The 16,532-nt window shown below is 39.7% G+C and overlaps 1 long non-coding RNA gene across 1 annotated transcript in view; it reads right to left on the bottom strand.

Moving 5' to 3' along the window:
- The window catches only part of LOC121141341, a 52,373-nt gene extending 37,438 nt beyond the window's left edge, over window positions 1-14,935 (bottom strand). The window contains exon 1 of the long non-coding RNA XR_005878224.1: window positions 14,859-14,935. This is a non-coding gene — a long non-coding RNA (uncharacterized LOC121141341). The remainder of the gene's footprint in view (window positions 1-14,858) is intronic.
- Window positions 14,936-16,532: the final 1,597 nt, after the last annotated feature.

Below are 16,532 nucleotides of genomic sequence, written 5' to 3'. Positions count from 1 at the left end.
CCCCATCCAATAGCTGGTATTGCTCTTCCCTACAATCAGCTGTTCAGCTAATTACACTCTCTAAAAAGAGCATATATGTCATATGGGATCAAATCATGTGAAACACAGCATAAGCATCCAGGGCCTGGGTAGAAACAACTGTGTGCTGTGTTCTCTGGAGCTATCCTGACCCTCTTTCTTCCCAGTGAGTGGCCAACTTTTCCTCTCTTGACTTCAAGATGAAGAGAGATGACCCAGTGAAGATCACTGTTCCTTTTTGTAAGCGCATATCTATGTTTGTTTAATTGCAGTCACTCCTTCCTTTATTATAATACAGTAAATGTTTATCATTCAAGCTTATAGAAAACCATTTTCAGAAATCCGTATCCTGTATTTTGAGCATATTGCCTCCATATCCTGCTAACCTCTCCCTGTCTCTATTAATTCTCTTAGTTCAAGATTATTTCACTTCCCTTTTCATGGTCCAGTTTTGTGTGATTCAAGGATCTCAGGTGATGGCCATTCAGCCACCATACATTAACTTGGAATAGTAGTCCTAAATTTTTTCTCATGCCAATGAAGATTAAAGACACAGATTCTCTTTGCAGTATGCAAAATAGAGTTAATCTTTATTAAGACAAACTACAAAAGAGGAGAGACATTGAGGCAAGGAGAGAAGGGAGAGAGAGAATGAAGCGAGACAGGGAGAGAGGCAAAAGAAGAAAAAATCATTTATCTTTCTTATCTAGCAGGTTTTTTATAGAGCCCAGCCAAAACTGGACAAAGGATGAATTAACAGCTGTAAGCTTGGCTGGAGGCTACACTACATGGTGCACTGTCCAACCCAGGAGATGACCACACGTCTTTTACACACTGCCTCTGTCTGTCTATCTCTGATTTAGACGTCTCAACCACTCTCCTTGCCTATCTGCTCTACTTAGCCCTGACCAATAGTGCCACTGTCAACCTTGCAGGTAGCTTGTAGCTTTGCCATGGCAGAAGATTAGCTTTTTCCCAGTCACCAAGATGTCTTTTTTGGTCACTTCATATTAGCTACTTTCGTGTGGGTAGACTGTGTGTTCTCCTAGGTGGAAGCCTCTTACAACTTGTTCTATTACAATTAGCAATATTAGAAGTGGGTGTATGTGAAAAACTGGAATGGTTGGCCAGCAAGCCCTGGGAATCCACTGATCTCTGCCTCCCCTGAACCAGAAGTAAACAATGGTGGTCTCTCTTCGGTTATTATTTCCAAAATCTGTCCATTCTCTTTAAAGGGTCATGCTCACAGATCTTGCAGGCAGATCTTATACCAAGCTGCCTTTGTGCACCAGAACATCTGGGTTCTGATGCACATAGCCCCTCTGCTTCTGCCAGCTCCCCAGAGGCCCATGAACTGATATCCCTGTTTCTTCAGATGAGAGAAAGTGGTGGGATACCCTTGACTTTTTTTCTACTTATAGTTGCAGAGAGAGTGGTGGGAGACACAAACAGAAGAGAACAAAGCATCTCATTATGCTGATTCTCTAACGATCCACCAATCTATCCACGGTGGATCTTATTAAAGATGACAGGGAGGTCTCTGAGGATGCATCTGCCGAATAACAGAGCCTTCCTCCACAGCAGGCCCAGCCACATCAGCTGTCACTTCATTAGCCAGAAACTGGACAGTCTTTGTGAAGTGGTTCTTAATTCATTAGCACTAAGTGGGGAGATTGATTTACAAGGATTAATGATCTGCCACTCTCATCAAAGGGCCTCCACAGGGAGACCTCCCACCGAGGACATCTCAGGTCTTCAGATCCTGTGGTCAGTTCAGTTAATGAACATGGAGCTTGGTGACCTTGTGGCCTTGATTTTAAGGTGACATCATTTAGCCATAGCTTTTTGAGGAAAAGTCTTTTTTAAAGGGGGTAATATACATAACATATGAGCAATATATCACTGGGGTTATCTATATGGTACCTACAATACATATTAGAGCATAATTTATCTACTACATAATGATACCATGCTCAAGTTTTTATTTTAGCATATTTTTAATATTATGTATTATGCTGTTATTTATCATACACTAATGTATAATTCTGGTTCAAAATAATAAAATATGTACATAAAGTGCACATACAAATGCGATGGTTAGCATTGATTGTCATCTTGACTCATTCCAGAGTCACCTAAGAGAGAGGGTCCTATGCACATTTGGAAGGCATATCTTGATTAGTTTAGGTGAGGTGGCTAGACTTGCCCTATGTGTGGGTTACACCCTCCTGGGACATAGCAGATTATTAATTCTTTCTGAAAACCTGATTCTGACTAGCAGCATCTAACAGTTTCTGTGGCATAAATACTCTACCATGCTCAACCCGGTTGTCTACTTTGCTAAATCAGTCTCCTCAGATACAACTTGTTAGACTATTTTAAAAGAATCAATTTCTGCCTTTTAAAAATATCCTCTTTTGTTTTATTCTTCTATTAATTTCAGCTATTTCTAATGTAATTTAACTTTGATTCTGTGTTCATTATCATTTTGTTAAAACTGTAAATGTTTAATGTTTAACATTTAATTTACATCATGTTTTGATAATAAATCAAATCAGGATTATGTACTCATTGGCGCTGTTTTAGCCACATGTCACAGATTATCACTTGATACTCTCAGTTATAAATATGTCATGATTTATTCTATGCCTTTCTTGAGATGTTTAAACATGGAATTTTTGAGGGGATGAGCTTTTAAGGGTATTTTTAAATTACATTTTAATTTTTAAATTAAAATATAATTATATTATTGCCCCTTCCCTTTCCCCTTCCAATCCATCTTATGTACCTACCTTGCTCCTTTTCTAACTCATGTCTTCCTCTCCTTTAATTGTTATTGTTACATATGTGCAGATGTGTGTGTGCATAAATATATAAAGGCAACCTTCTGACTCTATTTAGTGCTGCATGTATGTCTATGAGGTCAGAGAATTGGATAATCAAATAGAGGGTTCATCCCTGGGGACTGCTTCTCCCTCTCTCAGAAGACATTACTGGTATATAGTTCTTTGTCTAAGGTGGGACCCCTCACATTAGCATGTCTACTGGGTTTGTCTTTGCTCAAACATCCATATTGTTGAGATATCTTGGATGAAGCTTCCCTATCACTTCTAGGAGACAAACATCCCACAGCAAAGTTCCTGTTCCTCAGGCTCTTATAGCATTTTTGTCCCTGAGCCTTAGGTGAGGAGTTGTGTTGTACATGTATGTATCAGTTGTGGTTGGCTACCCCATAGACATTTGTGCTCTGCATTTTGTGGTTTTATGTAATTGTCTCCGATATGTGGCAAAGAGAAGATTCTTTGATGAGGGGTTAGAGCTACACTTACTTGTGGGCATAAGGATAAATATTTAGTCTGTGTAATGGATCATAGTAGTTCAGGGTACTGGCAGTAGGTGGTACTCCTCTAGCATTCATGTCCTCATGAGTCATTGGTACTTGGCTAGGTTTCCAGTACCAGGTATGATTTTCTTCCTGTTGTATAGGACTTAAGCACAATTAAACAGCTGTAGATAATCAGCAATATATAAATGCCCTTTAGGTATATCATGCTGTGATGGTCATTGTGTGTTATAGTCACCACAGCTGGGTAGGACTGTTGGTTGCTTTCATCCCTGAGGAAGCTTATGTAGAACCTTCTGGTGCTATGAAACTTGTCTTCAGAGGGAGAGCTTTCAGGCCAGATTCAGCTAGGATTCTCAAAGTCCTGAATTTGAAATGTGTAGTGTCTTTAGCAAAAGCAATTGCTGAATCCCAGGGGCCCATGTTCTTTGCCTCTACTGTGTTGGAATTACAAGCACAGACTATGCCAAGTTTTTTTACATCAGTTTTGTGGATCTAATTTGGATCCTTGTACTGACAGAGCATACTGACTAAACTATCTCCCCAGCCCCTAAAAGTTAAATAAATTCTAATGCCAAAACATCCACTGAAGACAATAAAAACAATAAAAAATATTCTATTATATTATGGCAGCAATAGTGAGCAAGCTAGGAATACAGATGACAAGATGTCTGCAGGTAGCTACCATTTCTGCCTGCTCAGAAAACTATTAATGTTAAAATTCATCTCAACAAGAACATCATTAAACAGAACAGTTTTCAAAACAGAAATTTGCAACCCTAAGAGAGTGTCTTACAGTGTCTCCATTTAAAGAGACATACAGAATCACTGACATAATGCTGCTGTTTTTTTTTTTTTTTGAGATTCTTCACTGGTTTTTGCAGAAATGGCTGTCAATAAAATGCTTACCAGACAAGCAATAGGACTTGAGTTTGGATTACCAGCACCCACATGAAAAAGCCAGGTGTGATGGTATGCACCTGAAATCTAAGATGACACGCAGAGACAGGAGGATCATTGGGGCTTGATAGCCAAAAAGCCTGGCTGAATCTGTGATATTCAGGTCCAGTGGAAGACCCTGCCTCAAAAAACAAGGCTAAGAGTGACTGAGGAAGACACACATGCACACAAAGGGTTCTTTCTTAGAGCTTCTGTAGGGAAAGGGGGCCAGTCAAAGAAACACACCCTGAGCAGAGCCAAAAAAACACACTTTGTCCCTGCAACCAGAACCAAAGAAATGTACCTTGACCCTGAAACCAGTGCCAAAGGAACACACTTTGTCCCTGGAATCTGATTCAGTGAAGGAAATGTACCCTGGCCCTAAAATTGGAGCCAAAAGGCTAAAAAGGACCAGAGAAAGAAACACACTTTGGCCCTGAAACCAGAGCCAAATCTGACCTTAATCCTGTGCAGAAAACTAACTAATCCTCGAGCAGAGCTCTAGCCAATCTGAGCTCAGCACTGAAATCGGACCAATCCCTACCCTGGAAAAACTTCCCCGCCCCCAAGTATCCCTATATAAACCCTGTGTATGTTCAGCTTGGCTGGGCCAGCTGCTTCCTTCCAATAAACCCCTTCGGATGAGCTTTGGGTGAAGATCTTCTTTTGCAGCAGCGATGGAGCAGAGGCGAGAGTGAGCAGGGCTTTAACACTTGCCCTGGAAACCTTCCCTTGGCAGAGAGGAGTTCTGCTCTCCACTCTCTGGGAGCAGAGCTGAACTTCACCCGAGAAACCTCCTGTAGAGCAAAACTGTTACACTAGGCGAATATCCCCAGCTGGAAGATCCTGTGCTGCCTGAGCAAAGCTGATACACTGGGGAAGCCTTTCCCTGAGGCTGTACTGTAAGCTGCTAAGTTTACTACAACCTGTGTTAGTCCTTGGCTTCCAAGCTCCAGGATACCTTTCCACCTTAGCTGTGTAACACTCAGTATTCTGTGACTCCCGAGTGCCAGAATATCTGACCCACTCCAGTTCCAATCTCCTCGAAACGCTTACAGCTTCGCTATTTTTCTTGTCTGATTTGTCTATCTCTTTCTTCTTGTGGTATTTCAAATCTTCTAGTATTATTTCGGATTTGTCTGCTTTGTGTGTGTGTGTGTGTGTGTGTGTGTGTGTGTGTGTGTGTGTGTGTGTGCATGCATGCGTGCATGTGTGAATGTGTGCGTGTATGAGTGTGTGTCTGTCAGTGTTTCCTTTCCACACATTAATGCCCTGGTGACATGAACTCCAAACTTCATCAGTTTTTTAGCTTGGGGTGAATTACCCTTTTTGTGACAATGTAACATTCCTCTTTATGTCTGGTAATGAAATCTGCTTTCTAATTTAAATTATTTCCATTTTAAATTTGCTCCCCAGCTCATTTGCATTTCAACTTAATTTCAGGAGTGTTTTAATAATATTTTTAATATATAGGTCATAACTTTTGCTGGTTTTATCCACCTTGCTAATATGTCTTTTAATTGATCTAATTTGTTTATCTTCCCTGTGGTTATGCTGTGTTTAGGTTACTTCTGTCTTTCATCTGTGTTTTTTTTCTGTTTTCCCCCTTCTTCTTTGCTTCTGAATTCCATCACTTTTGTGGATATCCAGAGTAAGAAGTAACTTCTGGGATTTTTTTCATCTACTGTTTCTTTTTCTGTCCTTGTCAAATTAAGATAGTGATATTAATCATCACTACCTTCCCAAACAGCAAGGAGAATCCTACAATGAACATGACCTAATCAAACATGTAGTTTTCAATTCCTTTCATGTCTTATCTAATGTTGATCAGGTGGCTTCCAGCCTTGAACAACTTACCAGATCTCCCAGAGTTGTGTAGCTGCATCCTCCAGGATCAGAACCTTCCATATTGGAGGAAAGATTATTGAGACACAGGATGTTAAAAGAAAGAAGGTAAAAAAAACAACTGACTGTTCTAAGCAAAGGTGGAACATTCTGTTCTGCAGGGAAGCTCCTTAGGCTCAAGAAATAAACGACCAATAGATTTCAGGAAGTCCCTGAAACTCACCAGATTCACTAGGCTCCTTAGTTGCCAAGCTTTTGTGAGTAATAAGGATTGTTGAGTGACACCCTTAGACAAGCAAAGCTTCCTGGAAGGTGCAAAGATCAGCTGAGCCATTTAGAAGAAGCTCAAACCAACTAAGGCACCAAAAAAGGGCACTCACCAACTTGTTGAGCTGCCTGCTGCTCCATGCAGTGTGTTCCAGTTTCTGGCTTTCATGAGTTGTCACCCATGCTGGGGTTGGCTTTGGTGATTTAGCCATCTTTGAGTAATATCTGGTCCTGTAAGTAACCCCTCACACATGCTCATTTAAGCTCAATAAAACTCACAGGTTCACAAAATTGGACTTTGGTGGTATCCATGCTTCAATCTGTTGTCAGTTTCCCATCTACGGTGAATAGACATTTGTTCACATCTTCCTGGGGATAGTGTCACATAACATTCAGCTTCCTTTGAGCTAGGAACTTTGCCACCTTCATGGTACCAGCACCTTGTTTCACTGATGGGAGCTAAGCTGTGTCTTCGTTGACTCCCCAGGCCTACATCTCTGACAATACCTTCAACTTATCCACATTGTTGCAGCATGATGAAGTATTTCTTTGTAATAAGGAAAGGGGCCTTATCCCACACTTGGATTTCAGGCTGAAAACCCCCTACATCTTTCAGAGAGACACATTAGTGTCAGTTTGCATTAGGAGCTCGACTCAGGCCATCACCCACAGCAGGCTCAGAGCAGTTGTGGCTCTGGGATTTCTCAGGACTTATGTTTCTAACCTCTCTTAATTCTATATCATGTGTCAGTGTTATGTTTTTGGAGAAAAAGGAAAGCAAAAGGCATGTAATGAGAAACACATCACATCTTTTCAAACTAGATGGTAGATTTTAAAACAGTATGGTTTGTTTTCTAAGTTGACATTTGCTTTTCCTCATAATATCTTTTCATACTCTATTAATTATGATAATAACAGGTTTCATTATACTTTTGTATATAATGTACTCCATCATCTTTTCTTGCCCCTTCCCACTCCTGCTGACCCCCTTGCTCTTCTTAACTAGTCCTACTCTATTCTTATCACTTTCTGTATTGTTCTGTCTTAGGGAAACCAATGCAATCCATTTAGGAGATTTACAGGCACATGGTCAACCCAGCAGTGCTGAAGAAACTGGTGGTCCTGCCCCCAGTGGCCATTAACTATAAGTCCTCATGGAAGGGTGATAGTTTTCATTTAAAATAGAATTGTGGAGGGAGATCAGAAATCACTTATCAGGTGAAGTGCAGGACAAGCTTGAATACCTTAACTTGGATCCCCAACATCCACAAAAAGATTGTTCCTGGTGGTGTGAATTTAAAACCCCAGTGCAAGGCAGGCAGAGACAGACAGATCCACAGAGTTCATTGGCCAACCAGTCTAGTCAATCAGTGAGTTCTTAGTTCATTTAGAGATTCTGGTGGTGAGTGATATGGAAGATATCAAATGTTAACCTCTGAACTCCACACACAGGAACATGTGTGCACATGCACACTCATATATGCACTCACAAGTTCAAAATAGAATCAAATATTTTAATGCTTAATATATATGGCACTATGGAATAAATACACTTGTAATATATTTCCTATGCAGACTATTCTATGAGCTCTGCCATGCCATCATAAGGTTGCTACCCTTTATCCACAAGGTGTTTTGTGTCTGTTCCCTATCACCTATCTTCATCATTCGCATGTCACATCCAACTTCTAGGCTAGCCCACTCACAACATAGATTGCACCAATATTAAGCCTGGTGAGTCTGCCTGATCCAACCCTCCATGAACCTTCCAAGTTCTCAGATTTTTCCTGGTCTCACATAGAATGCCCATGGCCAGTCTGATCATCTATGTCCCTATGCAGGCTTTGGCCAGGATATACATACTGTACACAAGGACAAGGCGCTTTCTTCTACCTGGCTTCATCCCATCCACACCACATTCAACTCTCAGACCCAACCTGGACCAGCACTGTTTATGCTCTGTCTCAGTCTTCTGTGTCAACATTAGATACAGAACTGACAAAAGAAGTCCACATACCCAGGTCTCATCACAAAATTACAAATAGTGTGACAGAATAAGGCAGGACCTGCCCCCACTCACCCCAACATGTGCCAAAATCCACCAGTCCCACAAAAATGTTTTCCAATGAGAATTAGCTGGATGAATTCTAGGACACTGGATTTGAAAGAATAATAATAAACTTAAGAGAATCTAAAGAAAACACAAACAGCTCAAAGACCTTGAAGAGAACAAATGCCCGAGCAATGCCCAAGAAATTACAAACATAAGGCTGAAGGAAATGATGAGGAAAATCCAGAATTTGAAAATCAAATTCAATACAGAGATAGAATTGTTGAGAAGAACTCAAGCTGAACTGAAGGTGGAATTGAAAATTCAATAACCTGACCTGAATACAAGACTCAAGGAAAAGCCTTATAAAGAATTAAGGTATAAGAAATGGATCAAATAGAAGATAGATCATGAAGACTCCAAGAGAAAGCAGAAGAATTAAGCCACACAAACAAAGAATATGGAAAAACTGTAAACAATAGAAAAGGAACACACAGGAATTATGGGGCACCATGACAAAGACAAATGTCAAATTATAGGCATGCACGAGGAAGAATCAATGACATAGGCCAGTTTTTTCAACAAGATCCTAAAAGAAAATTTCCTCAAATTAAGGAAAGGCACACTCATGCAGGAAGTACAGAACACATCAAATAGACAAGACCAGAAATGAAAGTCTCCACAAAAGAGAAACTCCCAAGGCACATCATAGTTAAAACACTAAGTATGCAAAGCAAAGGAAGTGTATTGACACCTGAAAGAGAAAAACACAAGTCACATATAAAAGGCAACCTATCAGGGACATAGATGATTTTTCGATGGAAAATTTGAATGCTAGAAGATCTTGGAGCAATGTATTCCCAGACCTAGCCTAGACTAATATACCCAGAAAAACTCTCTGCCACAGGTGAAGGGGAATGAAAAACCTTGACATATCCAAACAGGCTAAATAAAATTCATAACCAGTAGACCAAGCCTAAACAAAGTATTGAAAACTTTGGACTGAAAAGAGGAACAAACATAGCCAAGAGGCTGTAGTGAAGTTATAATTGCTGAAAACAAAGTATGTCTAAGAAGGCAAGTAGCAAAAAACAACAATTACGACAATGCCTGCAATCAATACACAGCTTTCAATAATAATTTCAAGTAATAATGACCTCAGTTCTCTAATAAAAAGACATAGACTGGCCGAATGGATTAACAAACAAAATCAATGGGTGTTATCCCATTGAGGCAGGTGCAACATAAACAAGGCACTAGATATAATAAATCATAGAAATGGACTTAAAGGCAGACATTACATGATCATCTCAATAAATGCAGAAAATGACTTTGACAAAATACAATATGCTTTCATGATGAGGGTTGAAGTGAGAGTAGGTCTGGAGGGAGCATAACTCAATATAATGAAAGCTATATATGACAAACCCACATCCAACATCATCCTAAATGGAAAAAAACTTGAAAGAACTCCATTAAAATTGAAAAGCAGACAGAGCCGTTAATCATTCCTACTCCTTTTTAATTCAGTACCTGAAGCACTAGCTGGAGCAATAAGGCAAGAGAAGAAAATTAAGGGGATACAAATTAAAAAAGAAAGTTATCTCTAGTTGCAGATAAAATGAACTACATAACCACAATGAAGAAAAAGAAGGCAGGAATATGAGGGGGGACGTCAGAGGCTTTAGAAGCAGGAATCATACAATTATATTTTAAATGATTAAATTACATACAAACTTGTTAGCATGCCACTCATTCTCATCATTATCCTACAAGAATAATGGGTATTTTCAACTCTTTTGCTGTCATTTAGATGGGCAAAGACCTTTGCACAGCTGTCTTCAGATCCTGTAATGCTGAGCACCACTTAATGTAAATGCTGTGTTGGCATACTGTGACTTGCAGGTTCAGTGTTTACTAGTTTCCCACCAGATTCCTTGCCCTTCACTGATGTGGGACTCATGGGTGTGTCCTTCATGCACACACAGCACATTTCCTTCCAAAGTATTGTTCTCCAACTGTGTGTTTTGTGTTGTGCCTACAATTTTAATTTTATGTACTCTCTTATTGGTGGGATGTCAAGTAGCCAGATACCTATTCCAGCAGAAATTTCTGATATATAAAAACAGGAAACTTAATCATTGTAGTTTCAATTCTGATAATTTTACATGAATTATTTATGTGGTGTCTGCTCTCTGGAAGACAGAGAGCTTTAAATATTTGAATATAACCACATGTGACATGGTAATCCTTAGTTAGTGATGGAAGACACATATGTTAGAGAACTTGATTGAGTTGTGTAAATTCTAGCTCCTATGAGAATAGTTATTCAAAGTCATTTCTACTCCCCAGGGCCACTTATGCTATTGCTTACTGTTAAGAGAAGCTTTTTCTTGCTAGCCGCTTTGGTATATCCCCTGCCAGCTGCCTGGGCTCTGCTGCTTTCTAATCCCAAATAAACACACAAGACGCTGTATTAATTATGAAGCTGTTGGCCTTGCTTGTTTCTTACTGGCTAGCTCTGACTTAAGTAATTACCCCATAATTGTTAATCTAAGTATGTCTCTTACCAGAGAATAGTTCCGGGCTTCCTACCCTATTCGCATTACATCTCGACTCCCTTGTGTTTCTCCTTCCCACAATCCTCCTGGACTCCTAGCCCCACCTATCTAGATTCCTATTGGCCAGCAGTAATTTATTGACATATACACAGGACTTCCCCAACATCTTACTCCTTCTGTCCTGTAAATCCAAGTTCAAGACTAAAACCCCAAGTATCCACCAAAGGGAGAGCAGAAGCCCAAATGTGATGTATAGAAATATATGTATTTCTGAAAACATGCACAAAAGTGCATACGAATTTTCATAGTGGCTTTACTTGTAGCTCAAAAGTTAGAAATTGGCTGAGGGAAATGATTCAGTGGACGAGAATACTTTCCTCACAAACATGAAGTCCTTAGTTCAAATCCCCCATGGATGTGGTATCACACACATTCTAAATCCAGGACCATGGGAGATTTAGGGAGTGTGGATACTGGAGGATAGCTGGTGTTTGCTGGCACCAACCTAGCTCCAGGTTCACTAAGAGACCCTGTCTCAAGGGAATAATGTTGAGCATTATGAAGAGGGACATCTGACATCCTCCTCTGGCCTTCATACACATAAGCTATACACACACACACACACACACACACACACACACACACACACACACACACACACACTCACATATTCACAGACCAGAAAGTAAAACTAACTCCAAAAATGAAAAAATAGAAATAGCCAAAAGTTCTATCAGTTTATGCATTAATAAACAAATATTGTGCATATATATAATGGAAAGAACTGAACCATAATACGGCAGTCTGAAGTACTGTTAGATGACATCAGAATAAATAAACCTTGGACGAATCATTCCTAAGAGATCAAGCTGGACAGTAACTGTCATGTATGTGGTTCATTTACTATTATAGGCAAATCCATAAACAAGAATGAGTGGTCATTGGTAATTAACGAGTTGAGCAAAATAGTCCATAATTTTCTGGATTAAGGGGATATTGAGGGGAGAAAGTTGACAAACAAGGAGGTCATGTTGGGGTAGAAGAGGGCAGCTAGGAATGGGGATGAATTAGAAGGAGGTATGATCATGCATATGCATGAAAATGCCTTATTGAAATTCATCAGTTTTTATCCTAATTATAAAATTAATTTAAAGTGAATTAAAATGAGAATAACAAGGTGAAAAGAAATTCTCTAGAATTCAACATTTGTGATGGAAAACCACTAGACTATATAATTTAAAATGATGAGGTCTGAGTTATAAAAACTAACTCAATAAAATTAGAAGATGAATGAAGAGCTAAAATACCAATAAAACATATATCCTGTAGAGCAAGTTAGACCCAAAGAGCAGCAACCCAGTACCAGTAAAAGTGAATTGGGTAATAAAAGCAAGACTTGAAAGTACCAAAGTTGAACAAGAAGGTACATAAGAAAAAGTAGTAAAATTAATCAATATGTCCAACCAAGGGGAAGAAAAAAAAAGAACAAATTACCAAAGGATGGACACTGAGTTGTTGTATAACCTACTACATTAAAATGTGGTATTTTATGGACATTAGCTGAGTTTAGACAAAGTAGACAAATTTCCAGAAAATATAATTTATCCAAACAGATATGAATAAAACTAGAATTGCTGGATATTACAAAGCTTTGAAGTTTATTGAAATAGTTATTATGAATTTTGATCCAAAGGAAGGTGGTGTTTCCAGTGGGCTCAAGGATGAATATTTCCACATAATGTAGAAAAGATAATAACAATATAAACACACACATACAAAGAGTTTGAAAAGATAATAAGGAGCCAGAATGGTTGCTTAGTAGCCAATAGGGCTTGCTACACTTACAGATAATCTAGATTTGTTTCCCAGCATCTATTACTCTAGCTCTAGGAACTCCAATACCTCTTCTGGCCCTCATAGGTACCCATATGAATGTACACAAATACCATCATATAGATACACATTTAAAATTAAGATCTTTAAATAAAAAAACACATCAGTGCCATCAGCTGGATAGATACACTAATGGATGGGGCAGATAATCAAAGAGGTTCATGCTCTGATACCTAGATATCTATATGATGTGATGGTAAGAACTGATTGCCAACTTTGACCCAGTCTGGAGTGATCTGGGAAGAGAGTCCCAGTGAAGAATTATCTGGATGAAACTGGCCAACAGGCATACTAGTGAGGGATTTTCTTAGTTGGTATGGGGTAAAAAGCCCACCAGTATGGTTGGAGTCATTTCATGGGTAGGTACAAGACTAAAGAAGGTAGGCTGAGCAGAAAGCCAGGAGCAAGGCTACATCCATGTCTGTGCTCTTGACTGTGGATGTGATGTAGTCAGCTGTCCCAAGATCCTCCGCTGTGATTTCTCAGCAGCAGTGGACTGTGACATGGAATGGCAGTGACGGACGGTAATGTGAAACTGCAGTGAGGGGCTATCACTGTAACATGGAACTGTGAGCCAAAACAAACATTTCCTCTGAGAATTGCCTTTGGTCAGGGCACTTTACCACAGCAGCACAGAGGAAACTAGGACAGAAGACCAGCCCAGATCGACAGTGACTTTGTAGATTAAGACCATTTGGTGAGTCGGCCATAACACAGAAGGCACCCTGAAATAACTGCCCTGATCTAATGCAGTCACAATCTTTGTCAAGGGAAAAGGAGGTTAAGATGGAGGGGTGCAATCACAAATGAGAAATGTGGTGCAGAAGACCTAAGCCTAGTGCCAACTTAAGAAGCATCAGGCAAGGCATGAACACAGCCTCACCTGGGAAAGGCTAGGCAACCTTCCCCCTAGAACTGACAAGGGAACACAGCTCTGCCAACAGTTTTCTGATAGCTGATGAGATCCTAATGAGACAGTTACAAGATAATACATTTATGCTATTTTAAACCCTGAAGTTTGTGGTAATTTTTAAAATCCACACTAAAATGACTTTAAGCAAATATGTGGCAAAATAGCAGCCATAACCCTCTACTTGACATGAAGCATAAAAAAATTCACCTCTAGTGACAACTTAAATAATAAAGGGTAAATACATTTATACAGAGATGAGAAAACAACTGTCTACCAGAAACATGGCAAGACATCTTCATGACCCTGGGATAAGCAACATCCCTTAAATAGAAAAAGTCCACATACAGCACAACCAAGTGTAAAATAAAAACTTCAATTCTAATTTCCATTCAATGAAGACATGTACAAAACGAGAGCATAATAAAATGAAGTGAAAATGAATGGAAATTGTATTTCTTTAATGGGAGCAGAGTGAAGAATGCCAAGGAATGAAAACGCAGCCTCATCTCTCATGTATGTCATATATGTGTGCCATATATACAAGAAACACTGTAGACAGTCTAGATGTCATATGAACACTGCAGTCATTAACTCACAGCAAGTGTGGTGACACCCACTGAGCCCACATCAGACTGGCAAAACCATCAGGCAAGAACCCCTCCTCCTTACATTTGAACCATTGACTCTATGGATTATGAGAGAGGCATGGCTGCCATCTTTGTGAATGTAGTGTTGAGGCACCAGTGGACAACTGTAAATCCAGTCACACAGATGGCCATGGATCTCAGACCAAAAGGAAACATATGAACACATATGGCATGGAAGAAGGGAGTACGCAGGAGTGGTAGGGAGGTGGTTGGTGAGAGTAGTCAGCAGGCATCATGTACATGTGTGCTGACATTGCGTAAGGACAATCTAACTTTTAGAAATGTACTACCGTGTTTAAAAAATAATAAGTTGAATTTCAAGCAGAAAAAACTTAATGGATGCTCCATCAAAGAAACTACAGTTATGACAGAATAAACTCACTGAAGTTGCAAACAGTACTGGGTGTGTCTCTAGAATCCACAGGAGAAAAGAAGTTCAAAGGGAAACCACATGCTGAGTCCACATGCTGAGTGCTGTGAGGGGCATTACAACAACATGCTGCACTGTGGGTGACGTAACAATCATGCTGCACTGTGAGTGACGACGTAACAACCAAGAGCTGAGTGCTGTGAGAGAGGAAACAACCCTGTGCCATCAGGAGTTAAGAAAGTGACTATGAGGTTGCAATTGAGCAGAGCACATAATGAAAGTGCTCCTAGTAAATACCTGGATGTTTTTCAAGACGTTGGGGTGCCCACTGAGGATGTGCGTTCAAATTATGAAAAATCTATCAAAAGAGGAGAACCAAACCTTAGCCATGGTCTCACTTTCCAGTTTCCATTACTGCAGTCAATGTGATTTGGGAAAATTAATGGAAGATTATAGAAATTAGTGTTCCTAGGTCTTCCTACTTATTTGCTTCAAATTCTTAATGTAGCTGTTAGGGCAGTTAAAATTACACAAATGTAATGCATACCTCATTTTATATGTATGACTATGTGTGGTTGTGATTGCAGGTGTGCTGGGGGTAAGTATGTGCTCACCTATGTTGAGGAAGTCAATGTTGGGTGTCTCCCTCTAAAGCTCTCTACACTATTTTCAGAAGCAAGGTCTCTCCCTCAATCTGGACCTCAATATTTTTGTCAGACTGGCTAGCCATTGAGATCTAGAGATTCTCTTGTTTCTATACCCAAGAGCTAGACTTACCTGAACACACCACCACACCAGGATTTTACCTGGGGTTAGGGGTCCAAACTCAACTCTTTCGGCTTCTATAACAAGCATTCTTCCATTAAGCCATCATCCAAGGCCCCATCATTTTTCTTTTTGCATATATGAATTATTGAAATTATTTGGCTCACTGATGTATTTACATAGATGCATACATTGTGTGGCAGCTGTGCCCCGCCTCCCCTCTCCTGTTCTGAGCAACAGTAAAATCTCAGTAAAGTCTGTGTGGGGTGTAAGTCATCATTATTCTCAGTATTTCCATGGTGTGAAGACTATTGTCATTTCCTGTTGTCCATTCAAGAGTTGCCTCCATTGTCAGGTCAACCGTGCATCACAGTGACTGAGTTCAGGTAAGTATCACTTTTCTATGGCCCAACCATAGAAAGAGTGATGGTGACTAATGTACTATAGCATACTGTTACAGTTCTGTTTTAATATTCTTATCTATCTCTTACTGTGTCTAATTCATAAACTAAATTTTAGAATTTAGAAAGTGTGGTGGCACCCACCTTTGATCTCAGCACTATGGAGGGAAAGGCAATAGAATTACTTTGAGTTCAAGGTCATCTAGCCTACATAAAAGTTCCAGGCCAACCAGAACTGTGTAGTGAAAGCCAGTCTCAGCAAACAAACAATTTTAGTCTAGGTATTTGTGAATAGTAAGAACATAGTATTGACAAAAATAGGTAGACGCCCCAATTAGACATCAACTTGGTATGAAATGTCTTGGAGTGGTCATGGGGAGACTACTGAATCCATGATTTGTGGCTTTTAAGACATTCATATTATCCTTGGATTAGAAAATTGACCACAAACTAAACAAAACAAGCCACTGAATAGGAATATTAGTAGTGGGGGAGGATAAGCCACCTTGCATCTGATATC

Source organism: Mesocricetus auratus, unplaced genomic scaffold (assembly GCF_017639785.1).
Source record: "Mesocricetus auratus isolate SY011 unplaced genomic scaffold, BCM_Maur_2.0 Super-Scaffold_100007, whole genome shotgun sequence".
NCBI lineage: Eukaryota > Metazoa > Chordata > Mammalia > Rodentia > Cricetidae > Mesocricetus > Mesocricetus auratus.
This window is presented reverse-complemented; position numbering and strand designations above follow the sequence as displayed.